The following is a 25,368-nucleotide window of genomic DNA, read 5'->3' on the forward strand; positions in this document are numbered from 1 at the left end:
ACTTTGTGTTATTCTCTGGAATCAGCCCATCCCTGCTGGTGTTCAGTTAAGATCAGTTAGAGAGACCAACTGTCATTCTTGCCTCATTAAGTCGTTTTAGTTTCTCTCAGATGGTATGTTATTGTGTTACAATTTTCTTTATTATTAAAGCTTTGTTTGACATGCTTACTTTGCTGAAAGAAAAGAAACTCGACTGAGGAAAGGTAAGGAATGTCCTAAACTGGGTGAGTGAGGGGATATTCCCAGTTTGCCAGGAGGATTGGTTTTGTTAATCACCCCACCCTCCACAACAATAGGGTTATGGGCCCAGTCTGAAAAGAGAGAAAAACAATGACCACGTATATAAAACCTGTGAAAGCCCTAGAGCCTTCTTTGCCTGTTCTCACTTCAAGTAACCATCCTTTATAGAAATTTCAAATGGAGAATGAGCTAGTGAAGAAGTTGTGGGAAACAACTGGAAAATCTGCATCAGCAGAAGAGGCAGAAGAGGTAAAGTGGGAAAAGCAGGACAGAGAGGCAAAGACAGTAATTTCAACTCATGTGAGTGACAGTGACTTACACCACATAAGCGATTTTAAGACTGCCAAAGTGTTGTGGCGAGGTCTGAAAGAATTGTATGAGAGGAACACTCTGAATGAGAGACTGTATTTATCAAGAAAGCTGTTTAGTTTTAAACTGAAAAAAATACGGAGATTTAGAAAAGCATCAAAGTCAAGTGACAAAGTTGATGGATCATTTAATACTATAGGCAAGAAATTTGAAGAAGAGGAAAAAGTGATTTTAATTCTGCCTGAAAGTTACGATTCTTTGATACATGCACTAGACTAGAGACTAAAGATAAACTTGATATGAAAATGTTGTACCAAGACTTAAAGAGGAGGCTGCTAGGAGAGCAGAAAAGGTAGCAAAGGGTGAAACACAAGTATTTGCTGTACAAAAGACTGGTAAGTATAATTTTAAAAATAAAACTGTTTTTCAAGGTGCAAACAAAAGAGACAAAACTAGATGCTTTTTGTGTGGGAAAATAGGACATTTTGCAAGGTATTGTACAAAACAAATTGGCACAAATAAAGAAAAGTTCCAAGGCGGCTGAAAGCAAACTAAAAATGCATTTGCAGTTCATCAGAACTATCTAGCAAAAACTGATGCTATTAACAGTAATTCTTCTAGTTGGTTAGTTGATTCAGGAGCGTCAGCGCACTTGTCTGGTTATGCTGATTTTTTCAGAGACATAAATGAAAACTCATCAGAGACAGGTTACAATTGCAAATGGCCACAAAATATCTGCAAGGAAAAGAAGCAGGTTTGCTTCAGTGTGTTGCAGGCAGAAAAACTATTCATAACGAAGTGAGAAATGTAGTTTACTTGCCAGAATTAACAGAAAGTTTGCTGAGTGTGTCAACTCTGACCAAGCATGCTTTTAATGTAAATTTTAATCATAACAGATGTGTAATTGCCAAAGATAGAGTTTTTTATGCACAAGGTATTGAAAATAATGGAGTCTTTGTACTGGATACAGATCAAGAAAGAGTGAATATGGTCAAGAAGAATTCAAGTGCAAGCTGTATCCATCTGTGGCCCAAAAGGCTTTGGCACAGAGACTTCAGGATTATAGCAGACCAGCTCTAAAAGAAGCAGGCATAGCATATCACTCAGGCTTCCCTTTTAAGTTGATAGTCCAGCACAAAGGCTGAACCTGGGTTGTGAGTAATAACCAACAGGCTGACAACATGCCCCAAGCAGCAGATGACTCTCCCCAGTGCGTCTCCCCAGCTCAAGCACGAAAGAGCTGGACAACCAAAAAAGGCACAAAGAAATAAGGCAACTCCAAAGAGAAAGTAAGAAATGGTTACATTTTATTTCCTTATGTGTGAAAAGGATCTGAACTCTAACAAGCGCAACAGTAAGTTGGAAAAACCTTTGTCCGAGGGTGGGAGGAGAGAACATGGAGATTAGCCACAACCCCTTCCTGCCACCCTAGTCAATCCTGGGTTCTATGGGAGGGATCTCCACCACTCCCATGTTCCTGCTGGCCCACCGTAGGATTTTTGTACAGTGGCACCTTGGTTTACAACCATAATCTGTTCTGGAGGTCTGATTGTAAACCAAAACAGGTTGTAACCCAAAGCACACTTTTGCCAATGGGGCCTTCCCACCAAAATTGGATGTAATCCAAAAAAAGGGACATGCACTTCCGGGTTTGACACAGTTGTAATCCAAAACGGTTGTAATCCAAAGCGGATGCAAACCAAGGTACCACTGTACATAGTTTTCAGTTTAGGTTGTTCGATTTTCAAGACAGTAGTCCAGTGTTTAACAAAAGCCTCAATGAAGGCCCAAGTTTGCAAGCCGGGAAGGCTGTTCCAGGCTTTGTCACAGTTGCAAAACAGTTTGCTGATCTCCCAGCACAGACATTACAACTATCCTGCCCCCCCTAAAAATCCCCCCATTCACTGTTAAAGGCCTGGGCTCAGCAGTAAAAAGAGCTTGAACTGACACAGCACCCAGACATAATTATGTTGCAGGAAACCCATCAAAGTAAATGCTCCAAACCACCATTACTAAAGGGTCAATGGCTCGGTGAGCAAAATGGCCTCTTCCAAAAGTGGGAGCATGGCTATCCCCTTCTCCAAGTATTGCCCATTTTGGATGAGAGACTCAATAGCAGACCCAAATGGCGGATTTATTTTTGTTAGAGGCTCACTTGGTACTATGAATCTTACTCTGGCCTACACATAAGCACCAAATTCTGACCAACAGGCTTTTCTTAAGAACACTTTGCAAAGAAGGCTCAATTATAATTGGAGGGGACTTTAACTGCTGCCCTAATGACTCCATAGATTGAAGCTCTTTCTGTTCTTCAAGAAGCAGTCAGGACAACTGATTGCAGAGCATGATTGACCACTGGGGCCTAGCAGACACTTAAATCCTACAGCACGTGAATTCACATGTATCTCTCACTGATTCAAAACATGGTCAAGGATCAATCTCCTAATAGTAACTCAAGATATTATGCAAAATGTGATTAGGGCTAATATTGGTGTCTTAACTCTGCCGGAACATGGTCCTGTCTCATTTTTTTAAGTTTTGATACACACCCTCCAAGGTCCCCCAAATGGTATTTTGATGCAAGCTTAATCACTGATAAGGTATCTAAAGACCATTTATTAAAAGCACTAAAATATTATTTTAAGGAAAATAATTTACCACGACTGTACTGTGGGACACGAGAAAAATACCGTATTTTTCACCCTATAGGACGCACTTTTCCCCCTCCAAAAATGAAGGGGAAATGTGTGTGCGTCCTATGGGGCAAATGGAGGCTTTCACTGAAGCCTGGAGAGTGAGAGGGGTCGTTGCGCACCGACCCCTCTAGCTCTCCAGGCTTCAGGAAGCTATCCGCAAGCCTTGCAAGCCGGGTGAGAGGTCCCGCGGGCTCACAAGGCTTGCGGGCAGCAGCCTGCAGCCCACAAGCTCGGGGGACAGCGGGGAGGCGCAGCGCCGCCACCCCGCTATTCCCCGACCTGGTTTGGAGGCTGGGGGTGGGGAGAAGCAAGCTTGCTTCTCCCCATCGCCAGCCCCACAAGCTCGGGGGACAGCAAGCTTCTCCCCATCGCCAGCTCCACAAGCTCAGGGGACAGCGGGGCAAGCCGCTGCCCCACGGAGGCTAGAGAGGCTGTCCCTGAAGGCAGAAGAGGGAGACGGAGCGCTCCACCTCCCTCTTCTAGCTTGGGGATGGCTGCGCAAACCTGGGGAAAAAATAATTCCCCCCCTTGATTTCCCCCCCAAAAAACTAGGTGCGTCCTATGGGCCGGTGTATCCTATAGGGCGAAAAATACGGTAGTCTTAAAGGGGCACTGTATTAGTGAAGCCTCAAGAAGGAAAAAGGTATATGAATCTGAAATCAGTGCTCTTACTGCTAGGATTAAAATATTGGAAAAGGAGTCACAGAACTCAAAATCCAAAAAATTAAGTCAGGCCCTGAAAATAAACTTGCTCTGAATTACAACCCATTGAGTCTGAACGCATACATAAAGCAATGGCAAGAGTCCGGAGTGTTTATTATGAATTTGGTAACAAAATTTGTCATCTATTAGCTCATGCTGTCAAAAAGTGTAAATTAAAAAATCAGATTACTGGCATGCATGATGCCCATTGACGATTATGCAATGATACTTTGATAATTGATAAAATCTTCTGAAAATATTATACTTCTCTGACAATCCTTCACCATCCTCTATAGAAGAAGAAGAGTTTGGACTTGATATCCCACCTTTCACTCCCCTTAAGGAGTCTCAAAGCGGCTAACAATCTCCTTTCTCTTCCTCCCCCACAACAATCACTCTGTGAGGTGAGTGAGGCTGAGAGACTTCAGAGAAGTGTGACTAGCCCAAGGTCACCCAGCAGCTGCATGTGGAGGAGCGGGGAATCGAATGTGGTTCACCAGATTACGAGTCCACCGCTCTTAACCACTAAACACTCTCTCAAGTGTGCCTTAAACCATTGTCTGAGGAGCACAGGGATCATCTGAATCAACGAATATCCGAAGAGAATATATAGGATGCAATAAAAAGACTAAAATTGGGCAAATCACCAGGGCCAGATGGCTTCTCAGGAAAATACTATAAGGCAATGGCTCCCAATTAGCTAATTACTGAGGACCCCCTCCCCATTTCTCAAAAGCGAAGCCATGGACCCCCTACTTTTGAAATTTTTGATAACTCTGTGGTAGTTACCTCTGCATAGCAGTTTTTTGAACAGAATGTGAGGTATGGCCTAATAAGCAAAGGATTTTAGATATACCAAAAAACAAACAAACCAGACAATAACATTTGTGATATTACCATGCAAAAGTGACAAAATTTTAATTGGGGGGAACCAAGGGATGGAGCCACAGACCCCCTGGGTGGATTCTGCATATTCCCTAGGGGTCCCTGGACCTCTAATGGGGAACCACTGCTATAAGGTATTCAGAATAGAACTCTCACCCTGGTTAACTAGTCTATTTAATTCAATTTTAGAAGAAGGGGAAATTCCCAAAACTTGGTGAACTTTAAAACTGACCTTATTTCTGAAACCAGGGAAAGATGCCACAAAAGTGGACTCGTATTGACCTATTGCTCTTATTAATGTTGATGCAAAACTTTTCATGACAGTAATGGTCAAAAGGATCAATATTTTTGTTGGACAATATATTTCAACTGACCAAACAGGTTTCATGAAAATATTTTGGATTCAGTGAGACAAATTCTTAATGTAAATCATGAGCTCCACACACAAAACTCCCCTGGTGCTTTAATTTCTCTGGATGCCTTCAAGGCCTTTGACAGAATTCTGTGGCCATTTTAAAAATCTTTAATAGCTAAATTACAATTTGGTAAGCAATTCCTTCATATCATTAATCAAATTTACTCACAGTCTAATGCCATCATTACATTAAATGGGTATATCACCAAACCCATACACCTCAATAGGGGCACCCGTCAAGGCTGCCTGCTGTTGCCACTGCTTTTTGCAGTGTGATAGAGGTGCTTGCCATTCAATTGTGGGTAGATGCAACACTTGAAGGTGTGAGAATTAGAAATACTGAGCAGAAAATAAATAGGTTTGCTGATGACACTCTGGTTATTCTCCGAGACCCTCTTAATGCACTCCAACCACTCAAAAAAACAATTGAATGCATTTCATGCAGTTGCAGGACTGGAGATAAATTATGCAAAATCTGCCATTCTTCCAATTAACCTACCCACAATGATTCATGAGTAACTAATACCACAACCAGAATTTAGCATTGCTCATGGTGGGTTTAGATATACTGGCATCAATTTAACACCAGATCTTAAGCAGCTTAGTCGCAGAAACTATAAAAAACCTGTTCAAAGATATTTCCCAAGAATTGGTGAAATGGAAACATTTAAATCTCAGTTGGCTTGGCAAGATAGCTGTGATTAAAATATCTATTCTTCCAAATATTTCATATTCTTTTGAGGTTTTGCCCATCCGTATTCCCTCACCTCTGCTTAAAGAATCACAACGAAAGCTAATTCTATTTGTTTCATCTGGGAAAAGATCTAGTTTATTTAGGCATAGATCTAAGGGAGGTCTCAGAATGCCAAATTTAGGACTCTTATTCTGCAGCATTTCAGATTAAATCTCTGATCCCCTTGATTAGGGGACAATATGACATTCCATGGGTGCAGGTCAAGGCCCCTCTCTCTTCACCGTCTGTAAGGTCGGTTTCCTAAAACTATCCCAGACTGAGTGGGGAAAGATTCAAAATGTTTTTTAAAGGCAGTGCTTATGACGTGGAGCTATTGAGACTGAGTTCTGGTTCCCAAACCCTCACCATTGACTCCTGTTGAACCCTCTATTATGGGGTGCCACAGGGTTCTGTCTTGGGCCCGGTCTTATTCAACATCTTTATCAACGACTTGGATGATGGACTCAAGGGCATCCTGATCAAATTTGCAGATGACACCAAACTGGGAGGGGTAGCTAACACCCCAGAGGACAGGATCACACTTCAAAACGACCTTGACAGATTAGAGAACTGGGCCAAAACAAACAAGATGAACTTTAGCAGGGAGAAATGTAAAGTATTGCACTTGGGCCAAAAAAATGACAGGCACAAATACAAGATGGGTGACACCTGGCTTGAGAGCAGTGCATGTGAAAAGGATCTAGGAGTCTTGGTTGACCACAAACTTGACATGAGCCAACAGTGTGACGCGGCAGCTAAAAAAGCCAATGCAATTCTGGACTGCATCAATAGGAGTATAGCATCTAGATCAAGGGAAGTAATAGTGCCACTGTATTCTGCTCTGGTCAGACCTCACCTGGAGTACTGTGTCCAGTTCTGGGCACCACAGTTCAAGAAGGACACTGACAAACTGGAACGTGTCCAGAGGAGGGCAACCAAAATGGTCAAAGGTCTGGAAACGATGCCTTATGAGGAACGGCTAAGGGAGCTGGGCATGTTTAGCCTGGAGAATAGGAGGTTAAGGGGTGATATGATAGCCATGTTCAAATATATAAAAGGATGTCATATAGAGGAGGGAGAAAGGTTGTTTTCTGCTGCTCCAGAGAAGCGGACACGGAGCAATGTATCCAAACTACAAGAAAGAAGATTCCACCTAAACATTAGGAAGAACTTCCTGACAGTAAGAGCTGTTCAACAGTGGAATTTGCTGCCAAGGAGTGTGGTGGAGTCTCCTTTGGAGGTCTTTAAGCAGAGGCTTGACAACCATATGTCAGGAGTGCTCTGATGGTGTTTCCTGCTTGGCAGAGGGTTGGACTCGATGGCCCTTGTGGTCTATTCCAACTCTATGATTCTATGATTCTATAATTCTATTCCGACAGGAGGATAAATATGGACAATTTTAAAAAATTGAGGAGAAAGGCATCAATTAGGTAAGAGAGCTTCTGCCTAGAGGCAAAGCAATTTCTAAGCATGAGCTCACGGGGAAACTGGATGATGTCTAGTTAACCTGTTTTCAATCTATTCAATTGTTCACATTAGCAGGATACTTGGAATGCAAGGGGTAGGGGCTTCATTCTCTTATGTCATTTGAGTCTCTCTGTAACAAATCAAGATATGAAATAAAATGAGCTGCATCTTTCATTTATAGCAGGCACGTCCAACCTCAAATGAGCTGCGATCTACCAACAAGTATAAAAAACTGGCAGTGATCTACCACTCTCCGAAGTCATTAAGTAACTAAACAAGTGAGAAAAGTCAAACTATATTTTTATATTAGTTTGCACAGATCTGAGGAGCCAGCTTCTCTCTCTCTCTCTCTCTCTCTCTCTCTCACACACACACACACACACACACACACAGCATCCTCACTCTCTCCCTCCACCTCAGTCTTTCTGCTTCTGGAGCTTTTGGTTTCAAGTCCAATCGTGTTATTGCCCCCACCCCTAAGTCAGTACCCTTTGGGAACACCCCCACACACATCCCAGCCCTGCTTTAGGGCACCACGTCCCCCTCACCCCACCGCTGGTGCTCTAACCTCCCCCCCCCACACACAGAGTGCAGTGCAGAGCAGGTGTCGGGGAAGGAAGGCAAGTCAGCTTCCTCGGCTGGAGGAAGAGGAGGACTTGCATGAGATTGGACTGGCTGCGTCCCAGGCTGCAGAGAAAGGCTTTTCTTTCTCAACCTGCGATCGACGAAAATCAGTCAGTGATCCCCAAGTCGATTGCTATCGACATGTTGGACATGCCTTATTTATAGCATTCTTTTAGAACAATATGCAGGTGATACAGGAGGCCTCCATACAGTATGGGGAAAAGACTAAGGGATCATAACTGCAGATAATAAATGGCAATCAATTTGGCACAACCCATCCCTATGAACCATCTCTGCTCATTGGCAGGAGACTTCTCTTAAAATTATATTTCACTGGCACTACACTGCATCATGTCTAGCCAACATAAACACTAGCATCTCTCCCCTATGCTGGAAAGGCTACAGGGAGTTAGACTCATATTTTCATGCATGGTAGAGTTGCACAATGATATACTTTTGGAAAAAGGTGTTTCACATTATTTCCAAAATTATGCAGCAATTTCTTTCACCCAATTTGGCTCTTGCCTTGTTATCATTAGACTCAAATTTAAACAGTAACCTTAAATGCAGAGATTTGGTATTTTTTATTATTAACAGCAGCCCGATTAACAATAGCCCGATACTGGAAACAACCTATAGTAATCCCTACTGAAATCTGGGTAAATAATATTTGGAGTGTGGCTCTATCAGAACGCCTTACTTGTCACGGAAGGGTAGTTAAAGGCACTTCAAGAATAGACACTTTTGGCAAGACTTGGCTTCCATTCTTTTCCTTTATAAATGTGACAGAATATACTTTTATTCCATCCACAACACAATAATCTCTGTGGAGAGGATACTTGAATTGATAATGCATAAATAAACAAATTTCTTGTGTACTGTGTACTGCATATGAAACTTAATGCACCACTGGACAAGCTACAGTAGTTATATCTTGTTCTTGTATTTACATGAAAACCAAAAAAAATTATTTGGAAAAGGGATAACATAATGTTTGAAGACTGGGAAAGGTTGTGGAGGAAAGGGGTTAAGTTCACTGCATGTTCAGTGTTAAAGGAAAATATTATGAAAATGATGTATAGATGGTTCTTAACTCATGTAAAATTAGCAAAGATTTATCATAATAGTGATAATCTATGTTGGAAATGTAAAGAAAAAGAAGGTACCTTTTATCATATGTGGTGGAGCTGCGCCAAGGTGAAAAACTTCTGGGATAAGATTTATAATGAATTGGAAAAAAATGTTGAAATATACATTTATTAAGAAACCATAGGCCTTCCTTCTTGGAATAATAGGTCTGAAATTGCCCAAGATGTTAGATTGATTTTGTATACTGCAACTGCTGCTAGGATTTTGTTAGCCAAGAATTGGAAAACACAAGAAGTGCCAACGGCAGAGGAATGGCAGATGAAGATGATGGACTTTTGGGAGCTAGCCGACCTGACTGGAAGAGTCTGCAACCAAAAGGAGGAGGAGTACCAGGAAGAATGGATGAAATTTAAAATATTTAGCTAAATATGCTAAGATAATTTAAATAGAAATACTTGCAAATACCAGATTGACTTAGGACTTAAATATGTGATTCTATATAATAATATGTTTAAAGTTTATATGAAAAGAAAGAAAGAAGTTAATTGACTAAGTAAATTTTTTGAGAAATTAGTTTTGGAAAACTGTTACAATGATATACATTGAAACTCAGCCAGGGGGATTTGAGGAAGTCACATAACAGTGTTAATAATAGTGGAATAATTACATTTTGGATTTATGTGTGTTTGTTTGTTTATAAATTTGGAAAATTTGGAAATAAAAAAATGGGGGGGGATTATTTGGAAAAGTGGTTCTCTGCTGACATCATGATTCATGGTGCTAAGTTCAGACAGGGGAAAGCTAGGATTTATGAGGTAAAATTCCTCGCAATGCTCCCCAGTAGGTTCTGGGGGAGTTCACTGCATCCCACTGTGCTGCTTAAGCCCATGTCTGTCAATTTGAAAGGCAGAGCAGGTGTGACCTGGGAATGTGTCCCTGCAATGGATGAACCTCCCTCACTGGCATGATTTGTGATCGGTTCCTCACTAATTTAGAATGTTGGTGTTAATCATGAGGCGCTCCTGAAACGACGTATGATAACAGGCTGCAGTCAATCAGTTGCCGAAAGGACTGGGTTTGGCTCTTTGAAGGTATTTGAATGATTTTCTGAAGCTTGAAAATCCTTACAACAGCCAGGAAGTAAGGGGGAGGACAAGGTGCTTTGTGCTTTCATATGGTTTCCAAAGGGTCTTTTCCCACCCATGTCCTCTCCTGCAAAATGAAAGAGACATGTGTAGCCATGGCTATGTTATTCTGTCTGGTACTGAGAAAAAGAGTGGGGAGGCTTTTGATTTATGCTCAACAAGGAATTTAACAAGGTTTTATGATCCCCTCCCCCCTCGACCGAGGTTGAATGGACTTTATTTAAAACTATCTTTGGACTGGACCAGAAGTGTGAGGGAGCAATGCAGAGTATGATGAACGGCTGCTAATTAAATCTGGCAAGAGGCTGTATTTGAGAAAAAGACATTGTCTTTAGCTGTGTGCTGAGGAAGAACTCCAGAGTGGAATTTTAATGGCAGAGATTGGACATGTTATCTGGGAGTTATTTATAGCTGCATCCTGTACACAAGCTGGTGAACAACAGAAGGAATGGAATGTGAATTGACCTTGTAAACACTGCAGGGAACTAAACAAGGGAAGATAGCAATTAACTCTCCCAATACACCAGATCTGAGAACAATGTTTATGAAAGACTACACACATGACACATGACATTATTATTATTATTATTATTCATCAAATTTATACCCAGGGGTCTCAGGGTGGTTCACAGAATAAATGGATTTTATATTTATGAGAATTAACAGAGGTATGTAAGGACAGAATAATAGTCAGCTGCGAGAATCGACTAACATCAGGTGAAGAATCAAGTGGATATTAAAGAAGAGATGAAGCAGCTCCAGGAGGAAGTGATGGACATATGTTTGCAACAGGAGCAGGAAACCTGATTTTTTTAAAAAAGGGGGGGAGTTGTATTAAAGTAATTTGGTCTGATCTGTAATAATCTGGAAAACCGATGGGGGGGGGATTATTTGGAAAAAGAAGGGCTTCCCACTTCAGAGATAGAACTAAAATACTTGTGATCGACTTCCCTCCTCATGTGAGGGATTTGAACAGCCAAATAGGGTTCTAGTTTGTCTGGCCTTCAAGGTGAGTGTAATGCATCAAGAGTGAACTCACCATATATTAAATCTAGGATCCAGGAATTGAATGTCGACCTACAGGCCTCTATATATGGCCCTTGGAACTCCAATCAGGCTACTTACCTCAATGGTCCGTATCCTCTGCTAGTAAGTTCACCTAGCTGGAATGTGCCCTTGAACTGTGATAATGCCTCATGTTTGCATGGATGGAGATGTGTGTGTGGCCACACCTGACACTGGTGTGCAGCCTCACAAGGGAATGTGGTTGCTTGACTGAATAAGGTTCCCCTGCATAAGAAATATCTGGAATAAGAATAATCCAGTGGTTCAGGACTAAAATATTAATTTTGCATCCTACTCAAACTGCAGTAATTTTGCGTGGGTGTGTTTGTGTGTCAAGTATAGCCATCATGGGCCAGACTAGTCTGTGAATCCAAGTGCTCTTTTCAGATGCAGTTACTTATCAGATGCTTTATCTCTCATGTATGGAGAAGGTGCCGTGTTTTCAATCTTCAATCTTCAACATTTCCTTGTTCCCCCCCCCCCCTGCATTCCATTGAGAACAAAATATTTGCACTACGCGCCTGATGATTCCTGAGCCGTGTCTGACAATGGGATAATTCTTCTCTCGCTATTCAAGCATAAGCTCTTTCAGCAATGCTGAAATCTGTATTCCATTAAGGATGTCAGAATAAAAACCTACACGACTGCACAGCTTCTCCACCTGTTCCTTTCTTGTCCATCAGCTGCTGAGCAAGCGTGACCTTGTTTTCATTAGGACAGAACACCTTGAGAATGAACAGGAGCTGTTGGGTGGAGATGCATAGAGGAGAGGACAAGGAATTCATTAGCTAGCCCGGGCTCCAGGCTTTCCCCTCCAGAGATCTTCCTAGCCATAATTAGGGATGCTTGAGGAATTTGATCTTTTCAAATTCCAAATGTAAACTGAAACCAATCCATAGCTCTTAGACTAGTGTGTGTATTGCAATGATTTCATATTTCCCTCTCAGTGTTGTAGTGCAGTACTTGGCTTAAAAAACTGCACATTTTGTAATGCATCTTTTGAAAGAAAACACATGAAATATCCATATTTAAAGGTGGATTTTGGGATGGATGTTTAAAAAAAATGAAGATGACTGTGGTGGCAGAATTGAACAGGATGTATTTATGAGGGTCTGTATGCAAAAGTAACATGGCCTGGGAATAAACATACTTGTCAATCTAAGATCCTAATTTCACAATGCAAATCAGTGGGATAAGCAGGGGAGGGGAACCTGTTTTAGCCAGAGGGCTTCATTTTCTTCTGGGCAGCTATCCAAAATGTGCACGCCAGTGGTGAGTGGGTGCCAAAGGCAAAAATGAGTGGATGCAAGTGTATAGCACACTAGTTTCTATGTACAGTGGTACCTCGTGTTAAGAACTTAATTCATTCTGGATGTCCGTTCTCAACCTGAAACTGTTCTTAACCTGAAGCACCACTTTAGCTAATGGGGCCTTCTGCTGCCACTGCAACGCCACCGCACGATTTCTGTTTTCATCCTGAAGCAAAGTTCTTAACCCGAGGTAATATTTCTGGGTTAGCGGAGTCTGTAACCTGAAGCGTATGTAACCTGAAGCGTATGTAACCCAAGTTACCACTGTATACTCATACAGCCCTTTCTATCCTCATCCCCCTGAGCTAGAGGCATGTGAGTTAAAGAACACATTCCAGGTGGGCAAAAACACTCAAGGAGGGTGTAAAGCAGGTTAAGTGAGGCATGTTTAATTGCCAGATAGAGAAACCTATAGGGCTGCATTTGGGCCCCAGGCCTGAGGTTCTTTATTCCTGGGATATGCCAAAATGCCTCTGTTCCCCCCTCACCCAAAAGCATTCTGAGAGCCAGGAACTCTGGGAAATGTAGCATTTTCAATTTTTACTGCAGGAACTTTGGGAACTGTTACGTCCTGTAACTCCATGTGCTTAGGCTGGTGCTGTACATGTTCACAACAGTGTCTCAGATATAAGGAGTCATGGTACATACAATTCCCAGAGCACCCCCAAAGTACACTTCCCAGGGCTCTGGTGCCTAGGACATTGCCGTTGCATCAAGGCACCAGGGAGCATTATGCACAGAGCAAGTTTGTATTCCAAGTCAGACCAGTGCTAACCTTAGCAAATCACTCATTTTCTGTGTTCAGCAGTGCATGATGCTGGACGTGGCTGTTTTCCTGAATGCATATCACAGGAGAAAACGTGCAGTGTGAAATATGTGTGCAAAGTCTCTTAGAGTCTGTCTGCAATCTAGTTCAGCCCCCATGTAGTGAAATCTTCTGCATTAGAATCTGCTCCCAGGAGCATCCACCAACTTGTGAGACAGCCAAGCCAATTTCACCAATTTCTAAGGAAATTTCAGACATGTTGAGTTAAAAGCAGCCCACTGAGCAGATTTCAGGGAAGGATCAGGGGGCATTTGCATTTAAAAAATAGAGATGTTATCATGGAGAATTAATGTCCTTTGATATAAATCTTGGCAGTGAGAGTGGGGGAGATAGGTGCAGCTCCTCATTATCTTACAGAGGTTGTGGGGTCAAACTGGGACAAGGAGAAGTGATTTATGTGTTCTCTTTTGTCGGAGAGATGAGAATATGTAAAGGAAATAATGACTTGCAAAGACCATTAGAGAAACTCTCTCAGGATCTCACAAAGGCCGAATCTGCACTGGGTCTCCCTTTCCTTTTCAGATCAACATCCCCAACTCTCATTTTTTTACCTTCAACCCAGAGTCTTCTCTCTTTCTTTCTTTTTCCCTCCCTCCTTTTTTTCATGCATCTTGCACAACTTTGGCCCTCCCCTGCAGTCTCCTGTGGGGCATGGCTGGCAATTAACATTCAAGGGTTATGGCAGCCTAGAAGTAGAAGACAGGCTTCTTATCCTGGAGAAGCAATCCTTTCCAAACTGAATGGCTGGAGACAGAATGATTGCTCAGATATTTTCTTTTCAGAGTTTTGGCCACACTGTGTGGCAATTCTGTAGCCAAACATAGCACGGAGGTGTGAAATCTGTGGCCCACCAGATGTGTTTGGAGTCCAACTCTCATCAGCCCCAGCCAGAATGGCCAATGGCAGACACACCAAGTTTCCCCCAACATTGGGGAGCCTGTCACATTGTATGATGTCACACGCACACCACCACCCACCTGGCCAGGCCAACTGAGCCCACCACCCCCACCCACCCACCAACAACTGCCTTACGTTTGTGAAAGTGACACACTGGGGCAAAGATGCTTTGTCCTGCCATGTCCCTGCCAGGTCAGAAAGAGATAGAGACAAAAAGCAAAAGCAAAAAAAAAAAAAAAAAAGCAATTACAACTTAAGAGATGCTGAGGAAATCGTAAATGAAGCAGAGGTCTTTAAACTTTATGCAGAGTTAACAGAGCGCAAGTGGACATTAAGGAAAGAATTCAAATGCTTTCCTTCCTCACAAAGGTTTGCATCAGTGCAGCTTGCTCTCTCTCTCTTTTTTTTAAATGATATTTATTAAAGTTTCAAAGAAAAAAATTACACAGATAAAAAGAAAAGAAAAAGACAGAAATAAGAATAAAAGAAAAATACAAAATACAAAAAACAGATAAAAAAACACTTTAAAAAATACATCAATCTTTCCACCTTACATTCATTTCCTTGCTTCCCTGACCTCCTCACACCTCCCTTTTTTGTATTCCAATTCAGTTAGTTAATTCAGCAATTTCTTTCCCTCTTTGTTTTTATCTTAATCCTTTAACTTAATATATTATAGCTTTGGATTCTCACCCGTTAATAATCCATTTTTACATACACCTTTATAACATTGCTGCTTAAACCACTTAATTTCATTCTGACATCATTCTAACATTCATTAATTTTGCAATATTTCTGTAAATAATCTTTAAATTTCTTCCAATCTTCTTCCACCGACTCTTCTCCCTGGTCTCGGATTCTGCCAGTCATTTCCGCCAATTCCATGTAGTCCATCACCTTCATCTGGCATCAGTGCAGCTCTCTGACATCCAACCTCATTACTTTAATTACAGTGTAGAAATCAGAGTGTGTCCGTAGCAAAAAAGATGCAGAATGGTGGGTGGAGATTGAAAGCATAAGGAAGAATTCAAGCATATCACGTTGTTCAATCTTAGGTCCACAGTGGTGCTCTTAGGCAGGAGCAGCCAGTGTTGCACCCTTCAGAGCTACAAAGCCCATCAGGGCAAGCCAATATGGCCAATGGTCAGGGACTGTGGGAATTGTAGTTCACCAACATCTGGAGGGTAGCAAATTGCCTGGCTCTTAGAGATGAGGATTTGGCAATTTTAAACTCCAAAAAATAGGAACAGCTCACCATATCTTTTTTCTCAAAACTGCTACATAGGATGGCTGTCATGGACACTCCAGGAAACACCATGGCATTGGAAAACCACAGAGAGCTCTTGTTAAATCACTCACAAACATGCAGTTGAGCTTGGAAAACATGGAAAGATTGAGAACTGTGGTTCTTTTTCTTTTTTAAATGTAGAAAATTAGGTGAGAGCTGACTTTCAGCTCAGATGAGAAGCACGGACCATTGATTGTAGTCAATGACTGGGTGGTTGACCACCTGGGAACCACATGGGTCAGTGGCATTTATTTGGATATTTTAACAGATTTATTGAGGGAATTCTTAACTGCAGATTTTTAATTGATTTATATGACGCCCCAGATAAATTATTTATGAAGGTGTCTGAGAGTACACATAAATTAATAAATAATGCCACCTGCCATCCTAACTTGGATCTCAGACACTAGAATAGAGCACATATTCACATCGGGATAGATGACACATGTCAGTTTCAGTTCCTCTCCATTTCTCATTTTTCCAATCTTAAACTCAGTTTGCCATATATTTCTGCAATAGTATGCATATAAAATAAAATTTAAAAAGTCCACACCAAGCTTAATCAGCATATGCAATTTGGCTAAAATATCCTCCCCCAACTTTGTTCTTTTTTTTGCAAACAACTTCCCTAATGTCTAAAATGCTATCTTCAAAAAGATAGAATACATGTTTTCCCTTCCTATACATTCCCCCCCCCCCTTTTTTTGGTTGGGGAATGACAAAATTCAGAGACTTGTGATATTTTTAAGCATAGCTCGGTTCACACATTTTTTTCAGGAAGTGCAAATTAGGTAGGTTCATATCCAGATACAAACTGAACTGAATTTGTCCCTCATCCCTACATACAAATGCTTATGGCAATGACAGGATATGCAGCACTTTACTCATCCTTTATATAACCAACTGTGCAGGACAGGGCCTCCTCCAAGATCACCACATCACCAAGAGGTCTGATCCAAGCAGGTGCCATCTCTATTTGTCTTTTACAAATAGACAAATCATTTGTTTTAAAGATCACTGCAAAATTGCTTTGGGGTATATTATGAGAAGTGATTCATAAACAAAGCCATATATATATTCCTCTGGAAGATTTCTCCAGTGCCATTGTTCAACTGCTGTCTTGCTGAAATTCTCTACAAGCAATGTCAACAGCCACCTAAGTTTTCAGATGTGGCAAGGTTACTTGTCAGGAGATTCATTTCCTTAGGACCATTACTTGATGGATTATAGCCATTAATAACCTTCATGTTGGAAAAGAATAGCTGCTGATCAGCCAAGCAACACACATTGCTCTTCTGCCTGCAGAGTCCTAACATGGCTGAATGGAGCAGATATCATGGATGGGCAAAGAAGAGAGCTTGAAGGTGATGGTTGTATGGTTTGCATCTGCACTTGTTAGACCTAGCCCTCTGTCAAGGTAGCTGGCATTTTGTCCCAAATGCTGCTCCCTATGGGCTGATAAGACTTTCAAAAACTAATTTCCTCCAACTTGTAGAAGTGATTTTACCTTTGTTTTTAGCATGACTGTTTTAGGTGATGCTTGCCTTGTACCCTTGCATTTTGGGAAATTTATCCTAAAGTGTTTGAAAGGTCAGTTGGCTAAAAAACTACCTACAATACTTGCTCCCTTGATGAATGCAAGAGATCAAGAAAGTCTACAAATGTTCAACACTCTGTGCTGAGATTTAGAAATAAGAAACAAGAAACAATTCAGGTTTTCTGATGCATTGCTTCTACTGCAGAAAGTTGTCTCTGAAACCCAGAGGTAATGGGGAAATTCAGATGGCAAACAATGAATGGTCTAACACATGTTGAGGGTACCAGGTAGAAAGCCAATTCATTTTTAAAGGCAAACCTACCCAGTTTGTGTTTTCTGAAACAATATGCAAACTGAAACATAGCCATCCTTTGAAATTCGCACTACTCTGAATTTTGAAATGCAGCTCTCTAGCCAAATAATGTGCAAAAAAATGAATGTTTGTGCGTATGTGAAACACAAAGACCCCTGGGATTGCCTGGAGTCCCAGGGGTTGCCTTGCTTTCAGATTTTTTAATTTTATTTTTTTACCCAGTGAGCTTTTCACTCAGATAACTCTTCTCATCCTCTTTGACTTGCCACTGGCTGGCCAGCCCCAGAAACATTGCTTTTTTTCTTCCTTTCCTTAGCCAACCTATTTCCTACTTCTCCACCATCCTTTAATTCTAAATTATATTCCAGAAACTTGGAAGATCTCAAGGGGCCAAAAAATGTGGTTTGTATCGTGCTATATTAGAAGCAAAAAAAAAAAAAAAAAACAAAAAAACAAACTTCTTTTGGTGAATTGGAAGAGTTGCAAAAAGATTCCACTGAGCATATGGATTGATAATATAGACAGATTAGTTACATACGAAAGAATTGCTTGTTGGCGCAAAATAAGAATAGATAAATACAAAGAAATTTGGAATGAATATCTAAGTGACAAGGTGGATAACAGTGGGAAATAGAGGGGAGTGTTACGGAAAAGCAGCAATGCGAGAGCGAGCTGCGGGTGGCTGGAATGCAAAACAGGATGTTGATGTTTGGGACTGTACCATTGGAAAAAAGGGGCAGTCTATTCACTGTACTGAGCACCGGATGTTAGCTCAGAGTGTCATCTGACCTGTACTGGAAGTACAGGGGTGGAGTATATCTCTCTACTGTTGGAGTCTGAAGAGTACAGACGCGTTTCTCTGTACTGCTGCAAGGACAGAAATAAAGACATGTAAATACATTTCTGTCTGTCTCTTTCCCCTCCCTGGGGGAGGCAGGGAGGAGGGGAGAGTGGTGTGTTCTTCTCACGCTTGAGGAGGATCGCCGATAGTGACCTAGCCTGTATCCTGCCGGGAGACGGAGACGGGGAGGTCAACAAGGATCTTCAGCCGAGTGCCTGGAGAGTGGTCAGTTTCCTCTGATAAGGCTTAAGAATCCGACAAGGGGGGGGGGAGAGTGGTGATAAACAAGGGGTAGGCATAGGAATATTACTATATTTAAATTCGAGTTGTCAATTTGTGTTATTATTATTATGTTTTTTTGTTGTATGTGTCTTTTTAGTTTGGTGTTTGTATTGATTGGAAAAATGAATACATTTTTTAAAAAAATGTTCGTGAGTATGTGTGAAAATAGCATACAAAAATGCAATATTTTGCAAAATATTTCTATTAGAAAAAATTGCATATCAAAATTTCTTGGGAGAAATTCACATGAAAATGCAGACAAAGTTCTTTCTTTAAAAATAAAAAACACTGGTGCCAGGTTGGGGAAAGTTTATCTTTTTTTAAAAATGAGGTATTTCAGCAGATAGAAAATACCAGTGGAGCAAAAATAAAATAAAAATATACCCATATATATATGGACAGTCATCCCAATGTAGATGTTATTTTGTTTTGTTTTTTTATAAAATATTTATTGAAGTTTCACAAATTATATAAACAGACATGATAATACAAACAAACACAGACAAAACAAAGAAAACAAGTATAATTTCAAATCCTTATTTTCTTAAAACTTATTTCACCGACCTCCTCATACCTCCCCTTTCTGCATTCCAATTTCAAATATTAGTTCAGCAAATCCTCACCCTTAATTTTATCTAATTGTTAACCTTTCTTTTCTTTTGACTTAATCTTTACAGCTGTAATCCACTTAATTTCTAAACCAACATCATTCTTATATTCATTAATTTTACAATGTTTCTTAAGATAGTTCTTAAATTTCTTCCAATCCTCTTCTGCCGTCTCTTTTCCCTGGTCCCGGATTCTGCCAGTCATTTCTGCCCCAATGTAGATGTTATTTTGGTTTAGTTCATGTTAAGTACAATTATCTAATTCACACTATCTCCTTGAAAGATATGATCTGCCAGTGGCCAGAGGGGGAATGCACACTGCCAGACTCCCTCATTTAAAAACACTGACAGCATATCAAAGGCGCCTAATTTGAAGAAATGCAAGTATAATTAGTGGTGGGCCCAGTCAGAGAAGACTGAAAGAGAATAGATCGAGACCTACTTTGGAGGCTGATCAGCCATTTCGTAATGCCTTCTCAAACATCTGCATGACTCGGAGGGTTGTTCTTTTACTATATAGCAAATTTCAGTTATTGGGAGACAAAGAGAAAATGATATGGCACCTGTGGCACAACAGACCCTTCTGTCAATATTCCTTGCCAAAATAATGTTCTCTGTTTATTTCCTAATGGCTATTATGCCATCATTGGGATGGAACTGATGGAACTATTTGGCTTCCACATCCACTTTGTCTCCTTATTCCGATCCCTCTATAGACCATTCCTATGTAGCCTGGTCAGTGTATGCTAAGAATAGCTTACTCCCAACCAATGCTAGGGATATCCTGGTCCCAGGGTATGGTTTGAAGGCACATGAAGCTACCACCTTGATGAAGCTAAGCAGGCCTGGTCCTGGCAGGAAGCACCTGTTAACCAAATGCATGTGCTGCCTTGAGTTCCTTCTGTTTGTTGGTCCCCTTATGAGGCCTCTCTTTTTCTGGGCGGCATTCACATTGGCCCTTTTGGCTCTCTGAGGGTGAGCAAATATGTCACAGCTTCAAAACCAACTCCTCATCATGGCTTTGTGCTTTGTTGATGTCAGCTGTACAGATTCAGAGTTCATGTGCTGTTCAGAGACTGACCAATGTGATAGGGGCAATAATAATAATAATCACAATAATAATAATAATAATAATAATAATAATAATAATAATAATAATAATAATTTTTATTTATACCCCGCCCTCCCCAGCCAAGGCCAGGCTCAGAGCGGCTTACAAGCAATAATAAAAACAAGTTGAATGATTACAACTTAAAAACAAAATTAAAATACAACATTAAAATATTGAAACATTAAAATATTAAAATGTAGCCTCTCCGCAGGAGGAGAAGGAAAAGAAAAAAGAAAGAGTGGGAGGGAATCAAATTGGCTCTAAGCCAAAGGCCAGGTGGAACAACTCTGTCTTACAGGCCCTGAGGAAAGAAATCAGATCCTGTAGGGCCCTGGTCTCATGAGGCAGAGCGTTCCGCCAGGCTGGAGCCAGAGTTGAAGGGCTTTAAAGGTCAAAAGCAGCACCTTAAATCTGACCCTGTACTCCACCGGGAGCCAGTGCAGCTTGAAAAGCACTGGGTGAATATGCTCCTATGGCAGGGACCCCATGAGGAGCCTCGCTGCAGCATTCTGCACCCGCTGGAGTTTCTGGGACAGCTTCAAGGGCAGCCCCACGTAGAGCGAATTACAGTAGTCAAGCCTGGAGGTGACCATCGCATGGATCACTGTGGCCAGGTCGGGGCGGGAAAGGTAAGGGACCAACTGCTTGATGCGGCGAAGGTGGGAAAATGTCGCCTTGGCTGTTGCTGTAACTTGCGCCTCCATGGAAAGGGAGGTGTCAGGGATTACACCCAAACTCACCCAAACGGAAGTCAATGGCACTAACTGGGCCCCCGCAAGAGAAGGGAGTTGGTCCCTCATCCTAGGATCTTATTCCAATTCTCCCATGACCAATCTGGGACATGCATGATTTTTCTGAGCTTTTGGTTTACTGTAGGCAGCCAGCTGTTCATTCACCAGGATGGATCATGGCTGATCAGGTGGCTGGGTGCTAAGAACATCCACGGGGAGCTTGGGGCTATCCCCTAAAGTGGTATGGACTCAGTTTTTTCATATTGGAGCTGTTACTTCTGCTGCTTCCCGGGGGTTAGTGATGAGCTGATAATGACTGTGAGGCGTTGGTGACTGGGTGCATTTCAGGGTCATGTCCATCTTTCTTTGGGAGCACACTACTGTCAGTAATTCTGCTTAATTTTCAGGTTACAAGCAGGTGGGATCATCAGGCACCATACAGTGCACTGGATGGAACAGCATGTTGTGGTCTAACCAGCTATGCCTTGAGCCTTGGGCGCATGTTTTCCTGGGCACTGGCGGAGGAAGAGGGGTGGGTGGGGGAGCACACCACCCCAGGCAGCGCAATCCCAGTGGGGTGCCATCACGGCTGCTCCCCGCCCATGCTGGGTGCCATGCTCCCGGGACGCGCACCATGCCCCAGCCTGCTCTCTGAACCCCGGTGCTGGAGCATGAAGCTCCGCCACTGTTCCTGGGCACATGTTTTCCTGGATTTCCAGACTGCGATGCTGTGGTGCAATTTTAGACCAGTGCTTTCCAAATACGCTCAGTACTTCTGCTCACTTGACCTGCTGGTCATTCATCTGGCTGAAAGCAACCTGTGTACACAAAAGGCTGTTGATTTAGAGTGGATCTGTGATGGACAGCAGAGCCGGACTAGCGTCTGGTGATGCAGTTCCTCTGAAACTTCATCAGAGTGCTGGAGCCTCTGGTTCATTGGCTACAGAGTCAGCTGGCCACAGTGGGGAGAGGAACAGCACTTTTGGGGGAAGAATAAAAGGAGCAGTTTCTGAGAGAGAGATAGGGCTGGATTTAAGATGAGAGATAGGGGTGGATTTGAGAAGAGGGATAGGATTTGAGTTGAGATTTTAAACAGGTTTCAGGTTGGGAGATAGGGAGTGAGATAGGGAGAACTGGTTCTGAGTTACACATTGAGGAGACTATATACAGCAAGAGGACAGAGCCTTGCAGCTTGGGTAGGGGGACCAGGTTGAGGGTCTGGGATATTGATTTATTTTATTCATAAAATTTATACACCACTTGCTTGTAAACACAAACACATCCCTAGAGCTGGCACCTTATGGAAACATCTCCATTTTAATTTGCAACTACAGTACACAAGTAGTTTGTGGCCTTGGCCTATCAGTATTTTGGGTCCTTAATATAGTCCTGATTGTGGCTTCCAGGAAAGAAACAGTTTCCTAGCTAGCTATGGTTCCAACCTGCAACCCTGTTATTTTAGTACCATTTATTATGCATGCCATGTTGGCTAGGAGAGGGCCATCAAAGCCCCAGTTCCTAATGTCTGAAGCTTTAATTTCCTGCTGCCTTCTCCTGCCCCAAGTGAAACATCATGTTCCTTGTGATAATGCAACTTAAGGTCATCCTTTGCCTTCAGCCATAGGCATGCAAATGCTCCCTGACTAATGAGGCAATCTCAAAGGGCTGTCCCCCCGCTCCCCTGCCGCCTTAGAAAATACTATTTCATATTGAAATCCCTCCTGACAGGTGGGATGGTGCCATTTTCCCTCAGGGCTCCTGACCTGGACCAGAAATGCAGCAGTAACCAGTTTGGTTTTCAGGCAAAAAACAAGAGAGTGCAGAAAGACTGTCAATCAGCTTGTCCGACTCATTCTTTTGGTTCTTAGACATTCTGTTTCTTCAAAGCAGTCCTTGCCAACCTGGCAGCCTCTAGATGTTTTGGCTAAAACTCTCATAAGTCCAGCCACCACAGCTGTAATTCCTTGGGCTGATGGATGTTGTATTACAAAACATCTACAGGATGCCAGGTTGCTGAAGATTGTGTAATGGCAGGGGTAGCCAACACAGTCCTCACAGGCAACCGTGTGCTCACTTGTATTTCCTTTGGAACCCATGGAATAATATCACCTGAAAAATGCAGAATGCATGAGAGAATGTTTGCTTGTTTCTGTCTGCCTCTCCTACATTGAACAACACTTCCCTTCAGAGATGCTCGCATTTAATTATATGACAGGACTCTACACCCACAACCTCCCTCCTTTCTGTTATGACAAAACACCAACACCCACCCTCCCTCTCTACCTAGTAGAGATGTCCAAAGAGCTTCCCTTGGTGAGCAGCCACAGTGACCCATTGTTGGAGGAGAGCATAGCCACACCATTTTGTGATCTTGTCTCTTTTTCTGTTCTCTTAGATGTGGCAGCCAATTTGGGTTCTCTTAGATGTGGCAGTCATTTTGGGTTATGACAGCCTCCCCTCCCCCCAAGACATGTGTCCATGACACTTTCTCCATGTGTGCCTACTGGAAGTTGGTGATCCCTGCTATAAGGTGATCTTCCACCACTGCTACAGGGTACAGTGGGGGGGTGGAAGTTTACTTTCTTTGTAAATGCTGTACTCTTTGGCTTCAAACTCTCAGGTTCACACATCCGTGTGAAGTGTATGAAAGGCAACATCTTTGGAATTAGTAGTTATCTTCTGGGGTTGTAAGCATGCATTAGGTCTGTCCTGAGACACCATCTTAGGTGGTGTGAGATACCTGAGTTTGACAGCATGATAGGAAGGAACAAACTCTATGCAGCATTAAGAAGCAGTTCCTCTTTTGAGGGATGAATTTCTGGAAGATCCAACTCATCTGCCAGGATGCAATTTGTCAGCATAGGGACTCTCAAATGTCACTGGATATAACATCTCTGATGGGAAGGGACATGCAAATTGGCAAGGTGGCCACTCTTTGTTTCTGGAAGCACCACTAGAGGACGATCTGAGGTTTGGAGGGGAGTGGGGAGATCGTGAATTGATCAGACAAATAACTTTTCTGAGATATAGTGGGGGAATTCAGCTGTGAGGGATTTGGAATATAAACTCCCATCATTCTGAAGTCCATGTTCCACTATGAGTTGGGCCTCACTTTACTCTAGATTTGAACTCTGCTTGAAATGAGTTCTAGTGTGTGTGGGGAGGGAGAAAATATACATTAGCAAAATTGGAAATAAAAATGGGGAACAGAGCATTGAATACATATCAATGGCTATCAGTCACAATGGTTAGTTTCTACCTCCACTTATCTGACAAATTCCTCTAATTACCTGTTCCTGGAAATCACAATTAAAGAGAGTGTTTTTATGTTCAAGTCCTGTTTGTCATATTCATATGACTGGCCACTGTGAGAACAGGATGCTGCACTAGACGTGCCTTGGGCCTGCCTGAATCAGCAGCCTTCTTCAAATGTCATGAGGAGTAATAGATGTATTGGTTCCACTTTGGGAAGAAGAATATGTCCTTTGGAACTTCAGTATGGAATCATAGAACTGTAGAATTGGAAAGGGCCCCAAGGGCCATCTAGTTCAACCCCCTGCAATGAAGGAATCACAACCAAATGAACCCTGAAATTCAGATGAGGATGATTTTTGGAATCATTTGTCATTCCTATGAAAGCTCTGGCCATAGGGCGATAGCTCCATGTACTCATTCATTTTCTGACAACCAGAGCAGCCTCAAAATGTCTTCTTCCATTTGCTTTTAGATTCCCAATCTGCTTCATCCAGACATATGCCTTTCAGCTTTCTCTGGGTAGATTGAGGGTGGGGGTGGGGGTATACAATTCACCACTTCCTGATCAGTTGTGGTTCTCTCCCACTTCTCCCTCCCAACTGAAGGGGATCCATCAAGATAATTTCCCATCACTAGATGTGAAGTGTTTTGAATTTGAAATGCCTTTTCACTTAGAAAAAAATTGATGCCTATAATGTGTAATGCACTCACAGTTTGCGATATTGCCTGACAGCTCAAAGTACATTACTGGTAGCTAATCCTGGCAGCTGAGATCCATTAAAAGGTAGGTAGTATCTGTTAATACAGCCATATTGTTTTGGTCATTGTGCCGGTACATATGGCTGTGTGGAGCAATATATTTATGTGAGGCTACAAGTCCCCCTTTCCCAGTTATTTTTAAATTACCTAATTTATGGAAGGTATCTATGGAGGCTGATCCATCAGGGTGAATGGGGCAATAGCCACCAACCTGAGTCAGCCCTCAGCAAGCTCCCAACT

At 42.1% G+C, this 25,368-nt stretch overlaps 2 long non-coding RNA genes across 2 annotated transcripts in view; one reads left to right on the forward strand and one right to left on the reverse strand.

The window, feature by feature from the left end:
- LOC310698658 overlaps positions 1-25,368 on the reverse strand; it is a 268,507-nt gene that overhangs the window by 232,134 nt on the left and 11,005 nt on the right. The window lies entirely within an intron of this gene.
- On the forward strand, positions 39-11,119 carry LOC310698640. Its single transcript, XR_014521643.1, has 6 exons — positions 39-944; positions 1,520-1,838; positions 3,086-3,149; positions 7,629-7,725; positions 9,910-9,975; positions 10,156-11,119. It is a non-coding gene; the product is annotated as an uncharacterized lncRNA (long non-coding RNA).

Source organism: Podarcis liolepis (genome assembly GCF_965112155.1).
Source record: "Podarcis liolepis genome assembly, chromosome: Z".
NCBI lineage: Eukaryota > Metazoa > Chordata > Lepidosauria > Squamata > Lacertidae > Podarcis > Podarcis liolepis.